General features: G+C 37.8%; 3 protein-coding genes across 3 annotated transcripts in view; 1 reads left to right on the top strand and 2 right to left on the bottom strand.

Moving 5' to 3' along the window:
- Nucleotides 1–19,386, bottom strand: part of LOC309499641 (uncharacterized protein) — a 55,591-nt gene extending 36,205 nt beyond the window's left edge. Inside the window, exon 1 of the mRNA XM_082171005.1 lies at nucleotides 18,425–19,386. The gene's annotated coding sequence lies outside the window, so the exon portion shown is untranslated. The remainder of the gene's footprint in view (nucleotides 1–18,424) is intronic.
- The window catches only part of LOC309498402 (uncharacterized protein), a 201,848-nt gene that overhangs the window by 24,329 nt on the left and 157,069 nt on the right, over nucleotides 1–20,450 (bottom strand). The window lies entirely within an intron of this gene.
- The window catches only part of LOC309502391 (uncharacterized protein), a 71,347-nt gene that overhangs the window by 34,172 nt on the left and 16,725 nt on the right, over nucleotides 1–20,450 (top strand). The window lies entirely within an intron of this gene.

Genomic DNA, 20,450 nt, shown 5'->3' with positions numbered 1-20,450 from the left:
CTCAAAAGTGCAGGCTTTTGCTAATGTTAGTTATACCGTCTAAGTTACATTGAAACCATACCTTGTGAACATAAACATTTCTTGTGTCGTCTGGGGTCTAATAAACAGTAACGTTAAGTTAAATTAAAGGTCCCATGACATGAAATTTTCACTTTCTGAGGTTTTTTAACATTAATATGAGTTCCCCTAGCCTGTATATGGTCCCCAAGTTTCTAAAAATTTCAATCGGTGTAAATCGAGCTTTTGCTATCTTTCTCTGCCTTTGAGAAAATGGAGGCTCATATGCGCTGATCTTGAATCTCCTCCTTATGACGTCATAAGGAGGAAATGTTACCTCCCCTGTCTCTGCTTTGCCCGCCCAGAGAATATTTTCCGCCCATGAGAAAATGCGCTAGGAAGTAGGAACGCGCGCGCGATTTTAGTTTGTCCACGAGAGATATCATGGCTTTTGAGCGAGCGAAGCATAACAATTGCTCACTAATTGAATGTACAAATGAACACAGAAGGGTCAATACAGAGCTGTGCTTGCTGAACGTCTGAAACTAAAGTCTAGATCACTCTCTTTGGCTCAGCTACACACCTCGGACAAGTAAGTCAACTAATGATATATAAGTATGTTGCTTTACTGTTTATGGTTACCTAGATTTTACACGTAGAATGTGGCTGTAACATTAGCTATGCAGCTATGCAGTTTATGTGTGTGAATACACACACTGTAACGCGAGTGTTGTACACTTCTTTGTTATTTGGATAACCGTTTTCCTGTTGGTTATATGGCGCGAGCGATATCCGCATTTCAAGATCGCAGAGCTTGATGTAATTGTAATAAGATAAATACAGACGTTACAGATCTCTCATGAAAAGGCAACAGTAGGTTCGCGTTAGCTACATAATAATAACTGTAAACCATCCGAATAAAGTACCGTATCCAGACATAATATTTTAAACTGACCATTCGGAAACGTCCTGCTGGAGCCGCTGAGTTGCAACTTCTTCATCCGTTGCTTCTCCATCTGGATCAGATTCTGGGTCAAACTGAAATGCTTGAAAGACTGCGTGTCTTCGTGCTATATCCAACGTAAACATGCACGCCACGTTACCGTTGCGCAAGATGGCCAAGGCCACACCCACCCTCCACCTTGCGCCGCCTTTCTCCTCCTTATTAGTATTTAAAGCTACAGACACCGAAACGGCCTGTCTGAAGGAAGCTCATTCTGGGACTGGCTTGTAGTGGCTATAATTCTGCACTGAGGCTGAATTTTTGGAAAGAGATTTCAGATACAGTACTAGGGACCACTAATGACTATATTAAAGCCTACAAAAAGTAGCATGTCATGGGACCTTTAATCAAATTCAGTGTCCACAATGCTATGTATTTTCCAATAAGCTGTACATTAGCTGTCATATTTCACGGGACCCGTGAGTGCGGATTTCATGTCACGGCTTTCATCGCTGTTTGTCACTTTCCCTATAGGCAAATATTATATATATTATAATATATTATATACAATATATTGTTGTTATTTGGTTGCCATAACTACGCGAGTGACGACGTCTTGTCACTGTTAGTTGCTCGAGGGAGCGGATGACATTTCGCTTGAGTTCAGTAACGTTAACGTTAGAGCAGACTGCTCTGCAGAGTCGTGTAATTACGACTTTATGACTTTTCATAAACAGCGGAAGGACACCTAATGACTTTTATATTATTTACATTTATTCATATAGCATACGCTTTTATTCAAAGCGACTTACAAATGAGAACAATAAAATCAGTTAGACTAACAGTAACAATATACAAGTGTTATGACCTTTCTCAATTAAATTTGTGTTCCGAGAGGTCTCGTATTACGGCGGGAAAACTCCTTTTCTCGAGAATATTGAAGCCAATTTTTTTGTGACGCAGTAAATTTGCGGTCTAGAGTCTAGAGCGGTCATTGGCTGTGCTGCAGCAAATGCTGCACGAACCTATGGCGAGGTGGCTCAGACGCTTGAGCCAATCAGGGCACTTCCCGCCCTGGCACGTCAGAGACCGCCTAAATATATTTTCAACCACCTCCCCAATAGGCCTATGTCACGAAAAAATTGAAGACCGGAAGTACGTCTTTTAGTGGGGATACGACTCTTCCGGTTAGCTTTTTACAATGGTGAGTCCGATAGATATCGCGGGACCAAATATCTCCACAACCTGCCTGAAGTCACATATGACGATGTGTGGTTAGGATGGTAAATGAAAACTCTCGAGTGGAAAAGCGTTTTGCTGAGGAATGGCCTGACGCAGAGCAACCCGGTGCACTACAACAACAGCGGCGGGCCGTTCGCCAGTAAGGTAAACGTTTCTATGGTTACAGCGAGTTGGACCAATCAGCAGACGTTGCTGCTACGCTTAGGATTGTGGGTAGTGTAGTTTTTCTTCATAAGATCGCGGATAAAACATGTTTTTCTTAAAACAAGGTTGATTTCATACGAACTTAAAGCTTCTACAGGAGCAAAAACATTAGTTTCACAACCTCATAGCTCGTGGTCAGTCTACCTCGGATGGTTTAGACATTATGGCTGATAATCTAAATCCTTATCGAGAAATACTGTTGACCGGAAGTTCTGAATCCCTACTCCGCGTTCCGGAAGCAGGAAGTGTGACATAGGCCTATATCTGAGTAAAGTAAGATTTAATACTTTTCCAACTTGATTTAGCCAGATATTTAGTCAAATACTGACACTACAGCACTACAGCATTTAACACTGTACACTGGTTTGGTTAGGTTGAGTTCATTTTGGTTTACATCATGACAAATATATTTTCAACCACCTCCCCATGTAATGTTGTTTCAGATAATTATTTAATATCATATTAAGAGACTGTGTGTGTGTGTTCTGTTTCAGCTTACAGTTTGTTCAAGTGCTACCAGTCTGATCAACAGTTTCATCTATCCGAATATCTGAGTAAAGTAAGATTTAATACTTTTTCAACTTGATTTAGCCAGATATTTAGTCAAATACTGACACTGGTCCCCACTACAGCATTTAACACTGTACACTGGTTTGGTTAGGTTGAGTTCATTTTGGTTTACATCATGACAAATATATTTTCAACCACCTCCCCATGTAATGTTGTTTCAGATAATTATTTAATATCATATTAACCCTTAAAGACCGATACGGCCGCCCGCGGCATAAAATAACTATCGTTCTAAAATGTTTAATAACTTTTGAGTCGCTAATCCAATCTGTATGCTTTAAAATGCACCGTAAATATGAGATTCTCAGCTTTCCTGTGTTATCACGGGTGTCTCTATTGGTCATTCAGTGGCTTCGTAGTGCCGGTGATTGCGTCATCAAAATCTGCAGCAGTGATTCGTCAAGGAAACACATGTGGTTTCTTTCTCTGAGCCAAACAGGAACGATTGTTGATGCTTAGTCCCACCCCCATGCCCAGATTCGTCCAAACGGTCATCAACTCAACCAACAAACATAGTGATTGGTGATTTTAACAACTAATCACGTTTCTTTATAAATTTTTAACAAACGCAATGCATTGAAAACTACGCATGAAAACTAACGGATGCAAAGTTTTTGACCATAGCGCGAAACACGAAAGAGCGCAAAACATGAAAGAGCATAAAACACGAAAGAGCATTTGTATGTAAAAAAAAACAGCAGTACAAATCGGAGGATGTGTTAGAATTTTTTTTTTTAAACGAGTCGTTAGACCTGGTGGAACCTTCCGATTCAGAAGATTGTTTGAATCATTTGCACTGTTTATTTATATTTAGTTTGTGAAGATTATTTGCACTATTTGTTCATTAGCACTCAGTATATTACCCTCAATGAACCATTTCTTCATTTGCACTGTTTATTTCTTTTTGGTATTTAGTTTGTGAAGATTATTTGAACCATTTGTTCATTTACACTCTGTATATTGTATTGTTAGTATTTATATTGCACAGTTGTCACTACTTGTTATATTGTTTGCATTTGTTGTTCATGTTCAAATTATAATATAATTGTCTGAAGAAAAATGTTTGCTTCAGTGTTCTGTTGTAATATAACAACTTTTCTATTTACTTTACTTCCTGAACTTATTTGGACACATCTACATTGTCAGTAAATGTAATACACCTGTTTTTACTCAAAAACGCCTAGAATAATATTATAATAAATGGCTATAACTTGCTGAGGGATTGTTACATGTAGACAAAATTTCATCTGGAAGTCTAAAACAACCAAGTCTAACTTTCTAAAAGAAAAAAACAAAACTTCAGGAAGTTCTGTTTGAGTTCACACTGAAAACACCACATTTTTTGCTGCCGTTTTTCTTAAAATCCTGTTAATTTCATAAATTCTCTGACAAAAGAAATGTAAAACTGGGACTTTAAATGAGCTAGCTGGAAACTTTAGGTTCTCCTGTTTAAAATGATATATGGCACTTGATGCTTGCTGCTAGAATGGGTTAGAAAAACAAAGAAAAGTACAGGTGAGTCAGGCGCCCCAAAAATGTTCTAGGTCTTTAAGGGTTAAGAGACTGTGTGTGTGTGTGTTCTGTTTCAGCTTACAGTTTGTTCAAGTGCTACCAGTCTGATCAACAGTTTCATCTATCCGAATATCTGAGTAAAGTAAGATTTAATACTTTTTCAACTTGATTTAGCCAGATATTTAGGCAGCCCGGGCTTAAGTCATAAGTAGCCTACCAAATACATGTTGAATTTAAAACCTCATTTTGTGCTTACAGGTGCTGTACGTGCAAATGGTTTGTGTCGTACAGCCACAGACACAGACATTCAACGGTATGCCATAAGATGGTTCAATTTGGCTGCAGACCGTGGTGCGGCGAGGAGGCGCCTGACCAACCGGTCTAACCAGGCTGAGGCCGAAGATTAGGCTACTTATTTGTATGTGTTCTTTTGTTATGTTTATGTGTTCTTTTGTTAAATAAAATGTTTTATTTCTTTCAAATTGTTTGTTTTAATTTAAATAGTCTGTCGCAGCAGGCTACACATTATTTTCCAATTCAGAGACCATGCCCTTTACAAATTCCATTGGCCTGTAGCCCATTTATAATCAGAGAACATCTCCTCTCGTAGCACTACTTACAACTAGTCTTGCTGATCCTAGCACTTAGAACTGACACTCGACTGTTCAAAAACAGCACTCGACACTGATGCACTTATTCTTATTGTACTCTACCTTTTTAATATATATATAATTGTTGAGAGAATTGCCTTAAAATGCAAACTGTAGGCTACCATGTTAAAAATGGATTAATTGCATTAATTTTGGATGAGGAGGATGTTATCAGGCAGTGTGGGGAAAAAGTGTCATTGCAGACGGAATTTTATGAACGGGTCCAAAACGGACCCGGGCTGGATACGATGCTCATATGAACGGGTCCAAAACGGACCCGGGCTGGATACGATGCTCATATGAACGGGTCCAAAACGGACCCGGGCTGGATACGATGCTCATATGAACGGGTCCAAAACGGACCCGGAGCGGATATGCGGCTCATTCGCGGATCCAAAGCGAAGCCGGGGCGGATGTATACATTTATGCACGGGATTTATCCGCGAGCCGCCACCGGGGCGTATCCGCCGCCACCGGGGCGTATCCGCCGCGGTGTGCAAGTGGACGCAGTTTCGGATCCGCTTTCTGGATCCGTTCCGGAGTTCACTGTACCTCCGCGGCGGATGCGTTTCGTAGTAAGTTTGCTGTCTGGGTATGGACCATGGCAAGCAGACTTTGGGAAAAAGGAGAATTAAAACAAGGATCATTATCAGCGTGGCATTTTCAAGACGCCAAGAGCTCCACATCCGTGACAAACTTCGACTTGACAGAGCTCTTGTACTTTATTAGACAGGTGGGAAAATGTACATAAAACTAATCAATGTTATTTAGTTCAACCTGATGAAATGTTAGAATATGATTTGTATGTTATTCTAATGTTGATCTATCTTACTGCTAATCTCATATAGCCAACAGACTAACACATAGAATAACATTATAACGTTCACCACACTCGAAAGCAATTTAGTGTGATTTTGTAGAGCAAGTGAAATAGCGCTGCGTTACATCACAAGTTTAATTCGTCAAATAAACTGACCTGTGTGAGGAGTAATTCAGCACTTGCTGTTCGGTAGAATTAGATGTCCTTTCAAATGCCGAGGCTTGCGGGACTCGCGTGTGGCGCTGATGTCTCTTGTTAGTAATCGCGCCCTGCTTCATACCAGTCATGATAAAAACTAGGGCTGTAGCTATCACTTATTTTAGTAATCGAGCATTCTACTGATTATTCCATCGATTAATCAGATAACAAATTGTGGTAATAAAAATAGATCCAGGTGAACAGCCTTTAAAATGACACACTGGTTACACTAAGCCTAAGGCATGATCAAATCCTTGTTTAATATTGGCCATACAAAATTTAATTCAAATGTCAACTTAATCTTTAATATTTGGTCACTTCAGTACGATATGCAACAGCTGCTGTAATTTCTTGAACAAGAACATGTGCACATTAAAACATGCAAACTCAGTGCAAGGGTTAAACTTTTATTTTGAAATCGCGATAAAAACCCTCCACATATTTCAGAAAGATATTTCTGTATTATTCTCCTGTGTTGGCGTAGATTTACAAATTAGTTGCGTTACGAATCTTGTCAAATGGCGCACACTGCATGCAGATGAACGTTATAAGCCACACAAACTCACAGCACACAGAGATGGAGTTTGAGAAACACGAGACGCTGACACGCATATAAATGATGACAGTGCAACTATGAAACACGCGTCAGAGGTTTTGTGTTCCCAAATGCACATTATTGGAAACCTAAACAAAAAGCACATGCAGAGACTGAGTATGTGTGGAGCAGCGTTTACTGTGAACGGAGCTTAGATACTTTTAACACAATCTGCACGCATGTAAATAATTAAAGCGCAGTGCTTCTCTGTGAAACAAAAACAAAAACACAGTGCATATCTTTTTTTAACTGAATCACAGCCTTTGTGATCTCATGATAGCACTATGCTATATTATGATTGTAAATAGTTTTAAATAGATTGCGTAGCCTTAGAAAACGGTGTAATAATCAAGGCCGGAAACCGAAGATTTCCCAGCAGGCGCCGCCATTGATTAGCAGACCATCACCTGCTGTTAGCATTCAATTGACTCCCATTCATTTTGGCGTCACTTTGACAGCGAATAACTTTACATCTGAGGTGTTTAAAGACTCCATTTGTCCATTATTTATTTCTAAAGAAACACGACAATGTTTAAAAGGCTCCATTACCTTGTATCTTACGTTATGGCCCCGTAGAAGCAATTTTTGTAAAAATAGGCTAACGATTACCATAACCATATTATACCATATATACCTATTACCATATTAACATAACCACGCGACTCTCTGTCGCACAGTAGAGAAATTACCGTATGGACAGGAGGAGAAGCTCGCGCGCAATAGGGGGGACGTGGAGGCAAAAAGTCAAGGGAGAAGCCCATAGAGAGTCATAAAGTTGCTCCTGCTCCTAGCTCATGGACAGCTAATACTCACAATCTCCGTCTCTGCAAGTTTCAGAAGGGAATGATTCAGATTTCTCACGGCACAGCTACTAGAAGACAGACCGGTTTCTAGTTTGAGCCTGCGCAGTACGCTCAGCCATCAGGAAGTGAGAGCTTCTAATTTGGCTTCACTTTTAGACCCCGTTCACTCCGTTGAACAACAGCTATGACCACCACTTCCGCATATTTGTCCACGTGATATTGCGGAAACCGAGGATAGCATGGATATTGCATCATTGACAGGCAACATTTTTTTCCAGGACGATCCATTATTTAAAATTGGAATTTCTCTGAAATTAAAAATCTTTGTGGACTTTTGGGATATTCTAAGTACACAACTCCAGGAAATATATCACACCGTGCAAGTGATTTTTGGATATTTTATTACAAAAATTGTAATTGTTAAAAAAATAATAATAATTGTTTCTAGACATCAAGTTTTAAAGAGATTTTTTTATTTACTATTCATATATATTTATTTATGATATATTTGTTGCACTGTTTCTTAATACAGTTATATTGTAAAACTAAAAATAAATTTTTTTCAGTTTAGTGTTACATTTTTGTCTGTGGCTAAATCATATATTACTGCCAAATGTATGCCAGATAATACACATACTCTAGTTCACTGTATGCATTTGTTCATGTTTTATTGAGGGATTAGTCTAAAACACGGCATAAACTAATTCGATCAATTCACTCAGGGCTAGTAGTACTAGATACAGCTGTACACACACACACACCCACCCATGTTGAGAAGAGGAAGAGCTGCATTAGAGTCATAATGTGGATCTAAGCAAGTTCACACCGGATTCACAAAAAAAGTTTGTCCTGAAAGATGGAGCAGTTCCCACTTTAAAAGCAGAAGCTGATGTTTATGGACCACAACATGTCCTATGTACGTTTAATGCTTTGCCTTTGTTGGTGTGTTTTCCATCACTAGTTTCTATCGTTTTATTTATGTTGTAGCAACGCTGTTTCAAACACATACAAACATTATTTTAATCCCACCAGCGAACGTTGAATGATGGTGTTTAGAGCTTTTACCCAACAAACACAGAACGTTGGCACAACGTAGCCTAACAACGTTTTATCAACATGGCCAAAAGGTTGCTATAACTACGTTGAGTGGTGAAGGTTGTTACAGCGTTGTCACAATGTTGCCATTGAACCACCGTTCAGGGCCATTGCTTAAGGTTGTGCCTAGTGTGTCTGGACAACCACTGGACTACATAATGTACTCGTCTCTGCCCTGAAGCGCGAAAATCAGCCTTTTAAATTTCAACCACCTTTTGTTGGGCTCATTGTGTTCTCATTCATCGGGCAAGGATACGTGAGTATTGCGTTTAGCCTACCTCAGCTATCAAACACAACCTACAACTTTAATTTCTAATGTGATTAATGTATTGCCTGCACTGTTTAGTTTTTCGTTTGATTTACCCACTATTTAGTCTCATTCGTTTCTTTGCTCCTCTGGATTTGTGGATGTTTCCCCGGTGACACTGCTACTGTCCGCCATAAAGACCCGGTTTGGTTCATTAAATGTTAATGTTCTTTTCTGCCTTTGCTTTTTATGTTTTATTTATTATAGCCTACTTAAAATAAATTTGTATATTTGTTTATTTCTTTTTTCACAAATGTATGACTTTTGGAAGTGCAATTTGATTATATGCAGTTTTAATAAAGTTGAATTAACGAAACCTTCTGTCATTTTTACTCTTCAAAGTGTAGGCTACACTTGCAGGTGTTGATAGCCCCATTAAATAATAATATAGAAAAACAATAAACGATAAAAAGTATATAATTATCTAACAAAATGCACCATATAAAAATATTGTCAGAACGTCGTCTCTCAGTTGCTGAATGTTGCGCAACAACGTTGCTACAGCCCTGTCACGTCTTCCAATTCTACGTTGTTACAATGTTGCGAGCACGTAGACAGCGACGTTGCCAGAGCAGAAATGCAACGTGCCAGAGACGTTGCCACAACGTAAATGTGTTTGCTGGGTATACTGTTTACTCTCGCTTACAGAAACGGTACGTTAAACATGATTCTATAGCAAACATCTTTACTGTGGTAAACCATGGTTAGACTCGTAATGTACTCATAGTTCTGGACAGATTTTTCTCTACATTTTGAGAGAGAGAGAGAGAGAGAGAGAGAGAGAGAGAGAGATCGAGAGAGAGAGAGAAAGAAAGAAAGAGAGAGAGAGAGAAAGAGAGAGAGAGAGAGAGAGAGAGAGAGAGAGAGAGAGAGAGAGAGAGAGAGAGAGAGAGAGAGAGAGAGAGAGACTTTATTAAAACTGCATATAATCAAATTGCACTTCCAAAAGTCATACATTTGTGAAAAAAGAAAAAAACGAAATAAACAAATATACAAATTTATTTTAAGTAGGCTATAATAAATAAAGAGAGAGAGAGAGTATAAAGTGCATTAATTTGCGTGTTTTAACATATTTACAAATAACAGCGTAGCCTATATAAAGAGCATGAGACATCTTCAAAAAAAAAAAAAAACATACCGTTCTGAAATGTGCGCAAGTTCTGCTCGATTCCTCTCCACTAATATTCTCTTAGTCTGATTCAGGCTGAAATTGAGAAGGCAAAATTGACGCCAGTGTTTATAACACACCGGAGCACATGTAACTGGTAACGGACAGCGTGAGCTATAGCCTAGGAGGTAAGCGAATCACAACACACTGGGCCAAGCTGACCAATAAGAGCCCGTTGTATTTCGGAGGGAGAGGCTTCTTATAACCAGGAAATCATCAGACCGTTTTAGGAGAAGGGACACAGCGGTGTAGAATAAATTATATGAAAAATAATTTTTTTTTTTTTTTTAATTAAGCATGAACACATGTTCTGCACCCCATAAACACAACCAAGCCTTCGAAAATGCTGATCAACCATTTAACAGCTGCTGAAAATACTCTATTTTTCATTTATTTTTTAAATCTTGAATGCTTACACTGCTATTTTGAACCAATAATTGGATCAAAAATCACTTGTGGGAGAATGAGCATTTAGTTATCTGACTCCAATAATAGTCATCTGACTCCATTAAAGTTATTGTTGTTCTTTAACATGTTTCAGTATCTCTAGATTATGGGTGAATGACGGATAAGGATTTAAATGTGGAAAAAAACTGTCAAAAAAATCTAATTTTAGGACTTTCTATACCTATTAGAGTGTTATGTATGTAATGCAATGACACGTACCCAAGAATATAATTATGCACTTTTTCCCCATGAAAATGTCATTCCTGCAATTTCCTGGGTAACGTAATGAATTTTTTAATGAATAGCATTTCTACCATTGTTGGCATATACAAATGTACTGATATCCATAATTTGAGCTCAATAAACAACTAGTGCTCATAAAACTACATTTCTTAATCACAATTAATATAATCAATTTGGGATTTCATATAGACATGGGCTCAGGTTTGGCTGCTGATAACTCAAAAATTAACTTTAAAAAAAATCTTTAAATTGTTCAAAAATGTTTTCCAATAAAGTAAATAAAAAGACTTGTTTTATCATTAACTCAAAAAAAAAAAAAAAAAACAGAATTGTGTAATCTAACACACAAGTATGGGTGTATATATCCAGGTGGAGGCTGCATTTTGGTGGTGGTTGAGGAGATTCCACCCTTCCATATGTGAAGAGCTTTGAGGTCCCAGAAAAAGCGCTATATATGTAACAAATTATTATTATTATTATTATTATTATTGAGTCACTTAATGAAGTGCATTTAAAAATGTATATTTTTTTAAATATTATGCATATGCTTTGGACACCATTGACACGCCATGTCATTGACCCTTATACATTAGGATACTTTAATATCTCTATTAGGTTCAGCACAATTCTGTTCAGTTCATAAGCTGTCAGATGAGACCAAACATGTTAGAACACACTAGTAGATCAGTAGTATGTAGTGGGAATAAGCGTGTGTGTCCTGTGAAGCAAATGGCACATACAGTATGTGTGTTAGAGGTGGAAGAGACACATCAGTCCTCAATCTGCATAATGACGATTCCCTCACATCTGATTCACAGCATTAGCATACTGTGATGATGAAGGCCATTGTCCCACGTTTAATTCACGTATACTTCTAAACTGATAACTGTCGTACTAGGGCAGTAAATAGTTCTATCCATTTCATGTCAATAGTTCCTGTTTTCACCTCATTTATTATTTATTATATATTTTAATTAGGGGTGGGAATCTTTAGGCACCTCACAAATCCGATCCGATTACTTTTTTTTCTTTTTAATTCATTCATTAGTTTACCTTGAAGATCTTAAAATCTTTTTTTATTTAATCACATAATTATTAGTACTTTTTGAAATATTTACAATTGAAAAATTTAATTGAAATTAATACATTTTAAACTAACATAGCTTGAAAGCATTAAAGCAAGTAGTAAATAATAAAGAGGAACAAAGAAACGTGTTACAAGCATCACTACAAGCGTAACATCAAGCAAAGCGTGCGTTTCTCACAGCATATCCTGTGCTATCAAGCCCGCAAATGTTCGCTTCAACCTTTCCGACCTTCATGAAAGATTATTTTATGGAAGGTTCGATGTGTGTGTGTGTGTGTGTGTGTGTGTGTGTGTGTGTGTGTGTGTGTGTGTGTGTGTGTGTGTGTGTGTGTGTGTGTGTGTGTGTGTGTGTGTGTGTGTGTGTGTGTGTGTGTGTGTGTGTGAAAGAGAGAGAGAGTGGTCAAAAAACTAACTTCATAATTCTGGTGAGATCTGGTATTTACCTCATTGCCTGATTAACCCCTATTATCGCTGTTGCTAGGCAGACTTGTGCTGTCAGGGCAGAATAGGTTTTATCCTCACTAGCTTGTTTGTTATACCAGTTAATATGTACCAACACCATATGAAACATTAACAATCTTTGACTTAAATATATTTTATGCTTACCCTCCTGTGGAAGCTTCTGGATCCTTCTTGTCCCAGTCGGTAAGATGTACCACTGCCTTTTCTATTGCTATAAGACTTTCTTTGTAGAGCTGAAGTAAGACTGAAAACTTTTTGTCTTTATAAAATAAAGGTTTATTTAAACAAAAGAGAAAAATACTGGTTACACAATGATCAATTATTGTAGCAAAATATCAAAAGGTTACAGATTATAGTACTTCAGCTTATCCATTTTTACGGCAGTCCTATGATTTACAAAGAGCTACTTCCCTATAAGCAGTCCAAGCGATAAATCTGTTAAAAATTAAGCTATCAAGCTTTCGAGTCAAAAAAGCCAAAAAATAACAGCAAGGCGGTCTGAGCAATAAAAAGAAAAAAGATCTAGAAGAGAGAATTAACTCTCACTAGAGATGCACTTCCTCTTAAGCTGTGTGAGTAACGAAATCTTGGTGCGGGGAACAGGAACTTAGTCTTCCATGGCTTCAACTAGAACATCCTCTTGCGTCACTCTTGGCCTTAGGCCTGTATGGTCGTTCTTCCTTCCTTTGCGCTTGTAACGTGTCTGTGTTAAGCAATCTCTGGAGCTGCTATTCTCAAGTGTTGTGTGTATGTGTGTGTATTTGGAGGTCCACAATTAAAAAATTCCCCCACAGAATCGATTCAGAATAGTTGGAGAGAGAATCGTGATCTGAGTACCAAATTTTTTTTTTCCACCCTTAATTTTAATGAAGAAGCAGGATAATGTTCAGGTTAGTAATAAAATAAGTTGTGAATTAGCATCAGTTACTTTACAATAGACAGACAAACAGGCATAAATGCTTAGATGTGTCTTTTAGTGTTAAAATAAACTCAGTAACTGATATATTTAGATTTTTGCAGATCAGCTCCTCCCACAGCAATCACATCATCAGTGAAGCTCCTCCCACAGCAATCACATCATCAGTGAAGCTCTTCCCACAGCAATCACATCATCAGTGAAGCTCCTCCCACAGCAATCACATCATCAGTGAAGCTCTTCCCACAGCAATCACATCATCAGTGAAGCTCCTCCCACTGTAATTCTCCAATAAATGCTGGAATATTCCCATCAGTCTACAAGTGAAGACGAGCAACAAAGCATCAGGAAGAGCTGAAATCTGTAAAGACTGAGTTTATTAAAGAGGACAGTGAGAACATGAGTGATCCAGAACCCCGCAGAATGAAACACACTGCATGTAAAAGGTGCACAAGTACTGGGTGATTTATTATGAAAAAGACCAAATTTAAACAGTGTTTGTGACAGTTTTTCTTGCAGATTATTTTTTTTCATGTTTTGTAGGAGAAGATTTGAATATGGAATTAAATATACCTCCAAATACACTCAGAAATACGCACCCACATAATAGCCCTTTTAATGCAGGGCTCAGTAGTTTCGAGATTTCTTCGCTGTATTCTCGCTTTTTGCTCGCAGGTTTCTCTCTAGAGCTCCCCCCACAGCTTCGGAATAGATATTTGACAACACTGTTGTAAAAACTCGTTGGTGATTCTCAGACACCAGAGGCTAGTAGATCAACGACATCAAAGCAGATGGGACGTTCTTTAAAACGTCTTCTTCTTTCGGGTTCCAACAGCGTGAGGGAGCGCAATAATGACAGCATTTTAGCAGATTTCTTTTGGCCGTAAAGCAATTGTTTACATCGCGAGACCTGATATCACGCGATACTTCCTGACACTCAAAGTTGCAAGTGCGGATTTTCCGCTCACGGGCACCAGGGGGGTGCGAAACGACCACCATTCAACCCGAAATAAGTAATAGAACCATTCCAATGACTCCGAAGCTGTTCAGTTAAGGTAAAAAAGTTACTTAGAGCACCTTTAAACAGACACGACACGTAAGCAGACACAACCTGACCTGACAGCACAAGACTACCTAACTAGGGGTTATTCAGGCAATGAGGTAAATACCAGATCTCGCCACAGTTTGCATGAGCCAAAATAGCTGCCCGGAGGCATTTCAAAGACAAATGCTAAGATAATGTTAGCGTGACTTGCATTGAAAGGGAGTTTGTTATAAAAGATTTAAAATTATTTCAATATTATTATATAGCCGTTAAATAAGTAGCATCTTATCACGTTTCCTTACAGATGGTAGGAGATAGTGAATTAGGAGCCCAGTGTCAGGGATTTCAAGGCGAGGTGGCCTGCGCTTTTCAGACATTACGAGGTATTGAAAAAAGAAGTTAGTTCTAGTTTTACTGGCTATATTTGAGTTGATATAATACAATATAAAAAAAAATTGCATGTGCAGTTTGATTGTTGTTGACAGTTTTTTTTTTTTTTTTTTGATTTCAGATCAATGCAAAGTTCCTTAGGCTTATGGCTGTTCCACTGGAAGACATGTTCTTTGTCCAGTTAGATGTGTACATGAGTCAACTAATCAGAGTAATCTGTTCAAAAGGAGGAGCAACCCGTGAGAAGACTGCTGCAATTTTTCAAATTTTGGATCATGTAAGTCTGTGTTTTACATTAATATCAACTACACAATCTTATTTTAGGCACGGTTTAACAGTAACATTTAATTGTTAAATACTTGTTTTATAGCATAGAAATTTGAAATTGTCATCACCACCCAATCAAAATGGACAATTTAAAAGTGATAGTTCACTCATAAAAAAAAAAAAAGCTGTTTTACTCACCTTCAGGCCATCCAAGATGTAGGTGACTTTTTTTCTTCAGTAGAACAGTAAAGAAGTTTATCTCTGTAAAGCTACTTTGAAACAATCTACATTGTTAAAAGCGCTATATAAATGAGGATGACTTGACTTGACTTAATAATTGTTGATTTTCAAAGTACTGAACTGAGAGTATGAAGGTAATATGATGCAATAAAGAATTGCATGCACAGGGTAAGATTTGTGAAAGTGTATAAGTTTGCAAGTGTAAATTAAATTTGGATGCGCAAGAGAAGATTACACCACACACACCATTCGCCAGAACACATCTTTATCTTCTTTTGGCTCAGAAACGTTCTTGTTGCCGAAATGGTACTTTTAATGCACACATACATGTTAAATAAATAAATAAATGGGGATAATAAATAAACCCACCCTCCTCTTTGCACTTGCAAAACTGTAAGCGCAGCTATAAAAGCAGTCTATTACTTGTGCCTCTCTGAGTGCACCTCCTGAGATTCAGCCTTTAAATTGTCAGTCTACTTGGTTTTCTAGTTTTAAAACGGTCACCATTGATTACATTTCCAAATTAATTATGACCATGAGTTCCAATACCTGCACCTTGGATCCTATTCCAACTCATGTTCTCAAAGAGTGTCTGCCAGCTATCAGTCCTCTCATTTTGAACATTGGTAATACTTCCATTACTACTGGACTTGTTCCTCAAGCCCTTAAGGTTGCCTCCATCACACCAGTTCTTAAAAAGCCTGGGTGTGATGTGTCTGATCTGTCTAATTACAGGCCAATATCTAATCTTCCTTTTTTGGCGAAGGTTTTGGAACGTGTTGTTGTGTCACAACTTCATTCTCACTTGTCCACGAACGAGCTTTTAGAACCTTTTCAATCTGGGTTTCGTTTGGGACATAGTACTGAGACTGCCTTGGTCCGGGTTATGAACGATCTCCTCGTCTCTGCTGACTCTGGTGCCCTTACTATCTTGGTGCTGATAGATTTGAGTGCAGCCTTCGACACGGTGTGTCACTCTATACTGCTTGAGAGACTCGAGACCTGGCTTGGTATTTGAGACCTGGCGAGTACAGTGCTGGAGTGGTTTAAATCTTACCTGACTGATCGTACCCAGTTTGTTATTTTAGAAAATAATAAATCTAACGTTGGACAGGTGTGTCATGGTGTTCCACAGGGGTCTGTCCTTGGCCCGATACTTTTTAATATTTACATGCTTCCTTTAGGGCAGATTATCAGAAAGCATGGTCTCGGGTTCCACTTCTATGCTGATGATACACAGATTTATATTAGCACAAAAACTAATATCACAGGTGTATTAGAAACCCTTTCTGACTGTCTCCAGGAAATTAAATTATGGATGTACCAACATTTTCTTAAATTAAATGGTACAAAGTCCGAGGTTCTTTTAGTTGGTACCCCTGCAGCTACCTGTAATGGTAAACATTTTAATTTGGAGATTGAAAACAATGTACTGTCTGCATCACCACAAGTACGCAACCTTGGAGTAATTTTTGATTCTCACTTGACACTTGAAGCACATATCAAGAGCATTTCAAAATCGGCATTTTTCCATCTAAGGAATATTGCTAGGATCAGGTCCTCTCTTTCATTACCTGATGCAGAAAGGCTTGTCCATGCACTTGTGACCTCTAGGCTTGATTATTGTAATGCCCTTTATCTTGGGCTACCAGCAAAATCTATTAAGCGCCTGCAACATATACAGAATTCAGGTGCCCGTGTTCTTACACATACTCCTTTTCGTCAGCATATCTCTGGGGTGCTTAGGAACCTGCATTGGCTTCCGGTCCATGACCGTATTGATTTGAAAACTCTTATCTTAAAGCTGCCGTCGGCAACATTTTTTTGATCAAATTCAGTGAAATTGACACTATAATCCGACAGAACAACATAAATAAGGTGGTTTTAGAAAAAACACAGAGCTTCTAACTCCACCTGGAGCGTGTTATTTTGTTTTGCAAAAATCCACCGTCCCGGATCATCGGGTCCAATCAGCGCAGGGGGGTGTGAGATCTGACTGTCAATCACAGGTCATGCACACGCCACAGATCCCCTCTCCCTCGCGCACGTTACAAATCACATGCACACGACATGCCTGAAGTTCGCCTGAAGATTGTACGAAGCGTGATGGCAGAGAGAAAATCTAATAACAAGCTTCCAATTCCTCGGTTATTGCTATCTATGGATAGAATCGCACTGACGATGGGCGGGTGCTCGTTGGTAGTGGGGGAGGGGCATGAGAGTTGTAAACATTCAAAATTTTGCCTAAGTCCACTCAATCTGCCAGACTTGCCGACGGCAGCTTTAACATATAAAGCTGTACATGGAATTGCACCATCATATATATGTGATTTAATTACGTTATATATGCCCTCTCGATCTATCCGTTCTGCCAACTCTCTTCTACTTAAACAGCCTTCTTGCAGACTGAAAACGATGGGTGAAAGAGCTTTCTCTGTGTCCGCCCCCAGGTTGTGGAATGCACTTCCTTTAACTGTTAGGAATGCACCAACACTAACAAGTTAAGAAACAGTTAAAAACCCATCTTTTAAAGATGTCTGTGTCTTAATTGGTGACACTCGATGTATATTCTATTATACTTCTTGTTTTTTTTTTTTTTTTTTTAAATGTATTTTTAATGTATTTACTTTTGTACTGTACTTGTAGTGCTTTGAGTACAAGAAAAGCGCAATATAAATAAAATGTATTATTATTATTGTATTATTAAAAGAAAGACGCAACAGTACAAATCGTGTTATTCCGGGAACTTTTTGTGATCAGTCTGTTTTGCAGTTCCTGACTCTGTTTTTTTTGGTTGCAACAGTAAAATGCTGCAAATATTTTTTTGTACAGCTTTACAAAATCTTCTCTTGCGCATGCAAATTTAAATGTAGGGCTGCACGATTTGGAGGAAAAAAACGAATGGCTATTTTCTGGTAAAAATTTGCAATTTGCTATTTAGGGGGAGACCGGGGACAGTTGCAACACTTTTTGCATTTCTCTCAGTTACTCAGAGACTATTTGGACTAGACCAATGTGGTGAGATCTGGTACTACTCTCACTTTCCTGAATAACCCCTGGTATCTCTGTGTCTAGGTGGTCTTTTGCTGTCAGGTCAGAATAGATATAATTCCCTCATTAGCTTGTTATAATTCATACCAGTAAATCTAGGTGTAGTCCCTACACTCCCAGGAAACAATAATAATCATCATTTACTAGACATATGAATAAAATTCATGTTTACCATTCAGCAGAATCGCTCTTGGAATCCTTGTTCTCTTTGTTTAGAAAAGGATTAATAAATTGCTCTGTTTCTTGCTTTTTAGAACTGTTTGTAATAGCTGAAGTAAAAACTTAACAGTGATTGTCTTTTAGAAATAAAAATTTATTTATACAAAAGATTAAAACACTGGTTATACAAAATTAAAACTCGTAGCAAATTAAAAGAAAATGTTACAGGTTATAAAACTTCAGCTTATTCAATCTCAACAGGGCAGTCCTGTATGAGTGAATATTACAAAGGCTAATTACCTTGAAGCAGTTCAAGCAATTGGAGTAAATACGAACTTGTTCTCATCCGAGGTTTTCCAAGTTACAATAATACAGCAGAGCAAATTAAACCAAAAGAAATTCAACTAGGTTTAAACTAGAAGAGATTTGATTTCTCTCTAGGGATGCAATCGACATCAAAATCAAAAATGCAGCAACTTACAGTCAAAAATGCAGTCATATTTATACAGAACTGGGTTACATTGTTCTAATGCAGTTTCTTGGGTTTTTTCCAGAGGAACTCAGTCTCATGACTGAGCCTTGCAACATCAATCGTCTCTTGCTTCAGACGGGGGTTTTCGCTGATATCTCTGTTTCCCATATGGGTATTCTTGCGTCCTTTCCGTCCTCTGCGCTTTGGACTTCTATGTATGTGTGTGCGTGCATATGTATTTGGAAGTGTATTTGTAGGTTCGCAATACCTATTAAAATTCACAAATCCTGCCACACCAACCAAATTTGTATATATTAAACTTGCATCTGTCTGCTAATTACCCATACCATTTAAAGATGATTATATATGACATATCGTTCACAGTATTTATTTGAATGGAAGAAGTCAGATGTTGCAACTGACCCCGACCCAGGGGACGGTTGCAACACAACCCAGGGACAGTTGCAACACGTAAAAAATACCTTAAATTTCTCTAATTCATTTTAGCTTTTTGTCTTAATGAGCATATAATTCTACAAATATTAACTGTTTTAGGCCTACTATAATATTATAGTATTATTTATTTCAATAATATTATTGTAGCCTATCATTTATTTATTTAGTCATTTATCAAATAACAGTTATTGAGTTTTTTTTTTTTATGTGTAGAACATAGGCATACATAGATTCAGTGTGCAGGTGTTACAGATGCTATTCAATCTCTCCATATCTCAGTGTCAGACAGGAAGAATTGAACAATATGCAATGCAACAAACTTTTATTAAACATGCAATTTATAACTTGTTGCAACTGTCCCAAACTCTATCAGCCATGACAGAACATCATACGCCTGCTAGACACACTGACTCTGACACATGCTAACCATGACACTTAGAAGTCAACAAAACAATAATTCAAACGAAGTAAGTTTTGATTAATTCATACAGAATTTCTGGACAGTATGACAAAAATATATCTCATGAAAAAATTTACTTTCATACCTCCAAAACAAGTTTTGTTCAATAAATGCAGCAGCAAATGTTGAATATGTCTAATGTCTTCTTAGTGGGGAGAGGGTCTAACCCTCTGAGGTTCTTCGTTTTCCAGTCACACTCAGGACCTTCGCGGTCAAAAGTGACCGGAGCCCTGAAATCTTTTTTTAAATTTTTTTTTTTTTTTTTTAATCAATCAAATGTATTTTTGTTCAATAATATTTGTTCTTTTTTTCTTTGGTGTTTTTAGAGAATTTTATGATAATAATTAATATTTATGCAATAATTATGATCCATTTTACCCATTGAATATAATATAACATTTTTATTTTTTTTATTTTTTTAAATTAATGCTGTATTTCAGGTTAAAGTAGAGACTGATAGGAGAAAAATTACATGTTGCAACCATGCCCATGTTGAAACTGTCCCCGGTTTCCCTAAAATGAGATAAAAAAAACAAAAAAACAACAACACTGAAATGGTAGCTACATAAAGTGTGAATTTGTAAGTGAACTATCCCATGACAGATGATTATATGGCTGAGCATAAGATCACATGTCTTCTCTTTATGGCCA

This window comes from Leuciscus leuciscus (assembly GCF_965113295.1).
Source record: "Leuciscus leuciscus genome assembly, chromosome: 1".
Lineage (NCBI taxonomy): Eukaryota > Metazoa > Chordata > Actinopteri > Cypriniformes > Leuciscidae > Leuciscus > Leuciscus leuciscus.
The sequence above is the reverse complement of the archived record's forward strand: the minus strand, read 5'-3'. Positions and strand labels throughout refer to the sequence as shown.